Source organism: Phoca vitulina, unplaced genomic scaffold (genome assembly GCF_004348235.1).
Source record: "Phoca vitulina isolate PV1807 unplaced genomic scaffold, GSC_HSeal_1.0 scaffold33, whole genome shotgun sequence".
NCBI lineage: Eukaryota > Metazoa > Chordata > Mammalia > Carnivora > Phocidae > Phoca > Phoca vitulina.
Genome location: NW_022589736.1, coordinates 7,505,677 through 7,512,842, shown reverse-complemented (window position 1 = coordinate 7,512,842; position 7,166 = coordinate 7,505,677). Strand labels below are relative to the sequence as shown.

The 7,166-nt window shown below is 56.0% G+C and overlaps 1 pseudogene; it reads right to left on the bottom strand.

The window, feature by feature from the left end:
* Positions 1–539: 539 nt before the first annotated feature.
* Positions 540–635, bottom strand: LOC116645704 (annotated as a pseudogene).
* Between the last annotated feature and the right edge of the window lie 6,531 nt (positions 636–7,166).

Below are 7,166 nucleotides of genomic sequence, written 5' to 3'. Positions count from 1 at the left end.
TCCCTGAAACAAATATTACATTATATGTTAATAGAAAAAAATTTAAAAAAAATAATAAAAATAAAAAGTAATAAGACCACACACACACACACACACACACATACACACACAAAAGAGAACTGTGCCCATTCTTCCTCCTGTGGGCATTTGGGCAATTCACATTCCTCTTTCCAAAGCCAGACTCCTACCTCTTGGCTTCCGGCTTTGATATCAGCAGCCCTGAGCCCAGGCCTGGGTGAATCCCCCCTCCTGCGTCTCCCTCCTGCTGGTCTGTGGGCTCCCTGCGGGAGCCTGCCTGAGCTCAGCTCCGCTCATCAGCTCGCCTCTCCAAATCCTCCAGCAAGCCCCTCGAAAGGGGCGATTCTGTCCTTTTCCTCTTGAGTTTTTTCTTTCTCTCGTCTCCCCCCAGCTTTATGGAGATATAATTGTCATATAATACTGTATACATTTAAGGTGTACAAAGTAGGGATTTATATATATATATATATATCAAAATATATGTATATATTACAAAATGATTAAGATTAGTTAGCACATCCAAAAATATGGAACGCTTCTCGAATTTGTGTGTCATCCTCACCAGGGGCCAGGCTAATCACGTCTGGCTGGTTACCATTTTAGCACCTATTTCTAATGGCCTAGCTTGGTGCTCCCTATATATGAAGCATCAAGAAATAAACGCAAACTGCAGTCACTTTGGAGTAGCCCCGACAGCATCTTCCCTGAGTTCTGAGACTCTATCAGACAAGGACTTGAAGACATCCCGATGCAGTTGGGCAACTATACAAAGAGGAAGAGCTCCGAGCCTCAGGGGTGTGACCCCGGGAGCCGGGCGAGATACGCAGGGAAGCCCATGAAGCCTCGAAGCCTCGTGTGTCACAGGTCACCTGTTTGCCTTTGCCTGCTGGGGGGCCGATGAGCAGTTGTTGCCCGCATGGCCTGGGGGGGGCTCCCGGAACAGACCTCGGCCCCTAGAGCTCCACTTACATAACCAAGAGAATGGGCAGTAGAACCAGCAGGAACTAGGCCTGAGACAGGCATTTGGCGGCTGTGAGTCCTGCCCCCAAAGGCTCCAGCCTGAGGCTCGGCCACATTCCAGAGGGTTTGCCTGCGACGCGGGCCACACGGGCTGGAGCCAGCCTCCCCTCCACCCCTGGCCCAGCTCGCGGCTCGTTCCTGTCCCACAGCTGTCTGGCCACAGGACAGCAGGTGAAAGCAGCCGGCTCATTGTTCCCAGGAAGCCTTTAGTACGCCTGCCACCCCCCCCGCCGGCCGCCAGCCGCGCAGACCTCCAGCTTAGTGCGTTTCCCGCCGGGAGGCCCGCTCTCCCAGCCACTGTGACCCGGAAAGGCCTCGGTCCAGACCCAGCCCTTGAAAGTTCCCCGTGTCTGCGCCTTGGGGCCTCTCCGGGGACACGCCAGCACAGGTGGCGCTTGCCCCTGGGGAGCTCGGCCGGGGGCCCCGATGCCTGGGGGTCAGAGAGCACATTCCAGGCCCAGCCCCCCACCCCCCGGCCACCCCGTGTGGCAGCTCGCCTCCCCAGACTTCAAGCAGGCCACTGGAGGGTGGTAACTGGGTCATCGTCCTCTTAAGTTATGTCTAATGGCTTAGATGGGCACTTCACATATCTCTGTAAAGCATCGAGAAACAAACGCAGAAGGCCATGTGTTTGAGCCACAAGCTAGCATCCTCCCAAGATTCTCAGAAACTGTGGGGTGAGCTCTTCAGGGCCTCCGGAGTGAAGCTTGCCAACCCCGGCAGGAGGAGAAAGCCGGCCCAGCAGGGGACACCGGTGAGGCGAGGCCGGGCAGCCCTCAGGAGGGGTGCGGTGAGGCCTGAGGCCTGGGGCGGGAGTCTCCCTCCCTCCCTCCCTCCCAGCTTCCTCTGCTCTCCCGCCCCGGGCCTTCCCCTCTTTGTCACCCCGTGTCTTTCCTCCCCTATCTTGGGTGGTGGGGGCGGGCGGTGAACATGAGGACAGACAGAACCGCAGTGAGGTGGGAGGCTGGGGACAAACTGTGGAGGAGGGAGGCGGTTAGGCGGGGGGCTGGGCCGACAGGTCAGGAGAAGAATGTGTGACATCAGAGGAAGTGAGGGCCAATGGAAGCCTCAGTGTCACATCAGACCTGAAGTAAAATTCGAGACTCCTCGCAAACAGGCCTGGCGTTGGCTGCATCGGAGAGCGAGCAGGCCCCTTTCATGCAGGGGGTGCAGCCAGGACTGGGAGGGGTCGAGGGAGGGTGGATGCTGGGGGCTGGGCCGGCCACTGCTTGAGAGAGAAGGCTTTCTTCTTCCGTCCCCAAGGGTTTCCTCCTTTTCTCTGTGGCCTCTGCAGTCCAGATGGCAGTAGCCCGGCGCAGTCATCTGCACAGAAAGAGGGTAGTGAGATGGGCGATTTACCCCTAAACTGTGCGCCACAGTGTCTCAGACCCCTGGCAGCAGCCTCGCACCATTTAATTAGGCAGCTTAAGTCATCTGTGAGGGCAATTACTTAGCGTCCCTGTGTGAGATTTTCCAGCCTGGAAACTGGAGTCATCATTCTGCGCCCCCTTTCCCCTCCCCTGCCCCCAGGAGTCCGCCGACTCTGCTGTCCCCCCTTCCTTTGGCTGACCCAGCTCCCCCTGAGCTGTCCTCCTCCTTCTCACCTCCCTGCACCCGGGGCCTCCCGGGTCACAAGCAAGTGTGGGGGGCTCAGGAGACTGGCTTCAGAATGGCTTCGCTAAGCCCCCTGGGGACACCAGTCTCCCTGGCTCCCGCTCTCCTGTTTCTCCGCCACGTAGTCCCAGCTGTGCCCACGGTGGGGCTGTCACTCAGTGGCCAGAGAGCAGGCCGATTTCTGGCGGCTCCCAGTGCGTGCCAGACTCTCCGGGGCACCTCCTAAGGTCCCCAGGTCCTCCCTCCCAGACCCACAGTTGCTGAGCATCCCTTGGTTTTCTCTAAAAGCAGCTCTAGCCAGGGGCATCCTGGGATCTAGCAGAGCAGATGGGCATTGGGAGAGACGGAATAGTTGCTAGGTTTTGGGGGGCTCTCCTTGGACTAGATAAGGGGGATGACTGAGCTGGTGACCACAGGGTCCTGGCTGTGAGGCCTGCCTTTAACTCCAGGACAGAAGGGCCCTAGGACACTGGGTGCCTAGGTGAGGCAGGTGGGGTGCCCTGGCCCCACATTCAAGGGGTGCTCGCTCTCAAGCATGAGCCATTCCCTCCTGGTTCCCCTCTCCCCTTCGGGGCACCCTCATGCCCCCAGTGAGGTGCTAGATGGGAAGCGCCAGAATGAGAGTCCGCGTGGGTGCCATCCCCTAGATCAAAACCCTGCACCTGAGTGTTCTCTTCTGTAAAATGCTTGCAGTAAAACCCTTAAAACCCTGCCCTAGCTACTTTTGCAGGCTTGCTGTGAACACGTGTGTGAGAGGGCAGTCATTGGAACCCACGAGATGCCGGCAGCCCCCTCAAAATGCACCCAGCGCCGGGGCGCAGCCGTGCAAGCCGCTGGGACCATCACTGGGAGCCGGCTCTTGTCCCACCCAGCTCAGCTTCTCCAGTGAGGAGGCTCACTCGGGGGCCAGACTTCCTCCAAGAACAATGAGAGAGGAGATGCTGTTTTCCCCGCGGGGGGAAGCCGGTGGGGCGGGGTGGACTGCAGGTCTTGGAGAGGTCAGGCAGAGCCCCAGGAAGGCCTCCCCATGGAGCAGGCATCACCGTGCCAGCCCTTCCCCGGGCCCCCGGGCCAGCTGTAGGAGCTGGTTTCTCCTGCTTCCCAGGCCCGGAGTCGTCACTGCCGCGAGCGTTAGTGGCTACCAACACCCTACAAGCCGCTTGTTGATTGCCTTCAGTACCCACTGTAAGATGTGTTTGTGAAGATGCTATCTGCACTTTCTAGAAGATTCCAGGCTACCTATGGGAAATGCAGACCAGAATGGCAGAATGAAAAGCCAGGGACCGTGGAGCCTGCCGCCCCGGTGTGAATCCCGACTTGGCTACTTACTGGCGATATACCTTGGGCATGTTTCTTAACTGCTCCGTGCCTCAGTTTCCCCTCTGAAAATGGGAATGGAGGTAATTACGGCATCCACTTCACTAAGCTGCTATGAGGATCAAATAAGTCACTGTTTGCAAAGCCCTCAGGACAGCATCTGGCGTTACACCTTCCCAGCGTCTGTAAAATAAATAACATGTAAGGGAAATAAGAATGGGGCCACACTGATGGGAAGAGACGGTATGCAGTTTTTAAGGTGAGGTCTGGTGGTTTTCCAGCACGGGTTTTGTTTTCAAGCCTAGTTTCAGTTGCTCTGACTCTGTTTGGGGTTTGTGGGCGTGGCTCTCCCAGAACAGTAGCCTGCATTCTTGCAAAGCATTGTGTAAATCAGTTCTCTGACACGTTGGGGTGGACGGCTAGGGTTCCAGGGGCTCCTGAAATCTGTGCTGCTGTGTGTAATGAGAAAGGCCTTGGCTGAGGTAGTGTGTGGGGCTGATTCAGACAAATCGAGGGCCTGGGTGATGACAGGACAAGCGGACCTTTATATAATGTTACATCCCCGTTGGGTCGGGCCCTCTCCAGTCCTCCCAAGACTTGGGAACACAGATAAAGACTGTGACTTCCCATTGCTCCAGCCCAGGCTGGGTGTGGAGTTTGGGTGGAAAATATGCTTTCCTGGCACCCTTGGGACCTCAGAATAGTGGGTCGCTGTGGACCCACCCACAGGGGGACAGCCTTCTCATTAGTGGGTCCCACCAAGGGCCATAATGTGGGCTGGGAGCTTGTAGGCTCAGGCTGTGCTGGGGAGAGAGAGGGTCATTGGTCCCTCTAACTGACGGAGCTCCCTGGGTACGGACCTTACCGCTAATGTGCACAGCCTGACGATATCAGGGCGGCTGGGAGTTTGGAGGTTGAGTTGTCCAAGCATATGGAGGCTGGCCAGGCATTCAGAGTCCAGGGCCCTCCAAGGCAAAAATAACTCCTGAAGCTTTTAAAAGCACACAGCTGAGTCACTGATAACCAGTGAAAACCACTGACAAACGTTTACTATGCGCCAGGTGCGCAGTCCTAGGAGTGTTATCTCCATCGTAGAGATGAGACAACAGATACACAGAGAGGGTAAGTAACTGTTTCTAGGACACACAGCTTATAAACACTAGAGCTACATTCAAACCCAGCCATTTTGGCTCCAGAATTCTTGCTCTTAACCACAACATTCAACAAGCCCAGAGTCACACCATGACATACCTACACTCTAAATAGGGCACTGTAGGGACACCTGGGTGGCTCAGATGGTTAAGCGTCTGCCTTCGGCTCCGGTCGTGATCCCAGTGGGATGGAGCCCCGCGTGGGGCTCCCTGCTCAGTGGGGAGTCGGCTTCTCCCTCTCCCTCTGCCTCTCCCCGTGCTTGTGCTCTCTCTCTCTCTGTCAAATAAATGAATAAAATCATACATACATACATACATACGGCACTGCAACCCGGACTCAGAATGCATCAGCCACCAACTTTGAAGAACTGTACTCATTACCTGAGGGAGTCCCAGCCCCAGGGCAGGACAAGGGAGCAGGTGATAAACCAGTGCACCCCCGAGGGGGTCCCCCCCCCCCGCTGCTTTCTAAGACGCCTGGACTCCTATTGGCTCCCACGGGGTTTGTGAGTGATTAGAACCCTCTAGACAAATTCTTTGCAGCCAAACCTCCCCTACAGTGAATTTCTCAAAATTATTGGTTTGGGCCCATTCTTCTCATCTAATAACGTCTCTGTTATGAATAACTCTCCAGTCATCTGAAGCACGCTCTGCCCACAGCTCTGTGTCATCTGTGGGTCTGATCAGCCTGTTTTCATTCCAGTCACTGAGGAAACAATGAAGGAACAGGACGGGGCAAAGACGTGTTCTTCGCTTACTGTTACTTAATCAACTACAGATGGGTCCCCCATGGACTCTCGCCCTGCGCATTGATCCGAAAGGGTCTAACAGGAAAGCTCCTCGTTCCCGCTACCCTGCAGCTGCTCTCCCAGTCTCCAGGCTTCTGTGGCCCCCTGTTTACCTTTCCTCGGGATCCTGTGCACCCCGCCTGACGTGGGGGTGCGGTGTGTCCTTGGGGACAGGTTCTGAAACCAGAGCCGCTGCTCAGCATTCCCTCTATTGTCTTGAAAGCCAACAGAGCAGAACAAACCTGCCTGGGATTTGCATTAAGCTGGGGCTTTGGGAGGCCCGGGGCCAGCAGCAGCTGTTGCCAAGGCAACCGGTGGGGCAGAAAAGAGTAACAGAAAAGAGCCTGGAGCCTCGGCAGGCCTCCAGGGGGTCAAGGAGGTGAGGGGAGGGCCAGGGGTTGGGCCCAGGTCCAGTGTTCAGGAGCAATTGTTCCAAAGGTCAACTGCAGATCCCCCGCTGGCTCTGGCTGGCTGGCTCTGGCTGGCCGGCTCCCCTGACAAGTGCTCCTGAGGGTCAGCCTCTTCAGGGGTCTACCCGGCTTGCCCTCCGCCCTGCTCACCAGTCCCTGCTCCCCTCCTCTCTTCCTCTGTTGAGACTCTGACCACCCCTCCCCTGCCTTTCTCAGGTAAGAGAACAACAGCATCCAAAGACCGAAACATCAAATAAAAATCAGATGAAAACAAGGCCTAGGAGGGACCGGTGGTGGCCACACCAGCAGACCCACCCTGCAGCTTCAGCCAGCACCTTGACCTCCAGAGGGCCTGTCCCAACATCTGACCCAGGTCAGCGATGCATCAGACACCATCTGGAGGACCCCCTCCGGAGACTGGCCAAGCCCTTTCTTGGCTCCCTGTCATTTGCAGCCACCCCGAGGAGCCAGACTTCACCCTGTGCCCAGCCCCTAGCCGTTCCCACTTCTGGAACAGGAAAACCCTGCGGGTTCTAGGTACCCACGGAGTTCCCCGCCCCGAGCACAGGCTTAAGCCATTCCTCACTTCTTCAGACCATCTCTGCTTCATTCCCACCCTACCTACAGCCTCAGTATTTTTGGTTAGCTCTGTCTTTCTCAAAATATCCCAATCAGAAGAATCACTCAGAGGCAGGTGTTTAGAATTCAGGTTCCTGACCCCCACCTGAGACCCACAGAATCAAAACCTCTGGGAAGGTTAAATAAATAAATAAAATCTAAAAAACTAACTAAATAAAAAGGGCGCCTGGGTGGCTCAGTCTGTTGAGCATCTGACTCTTGATTTTTGG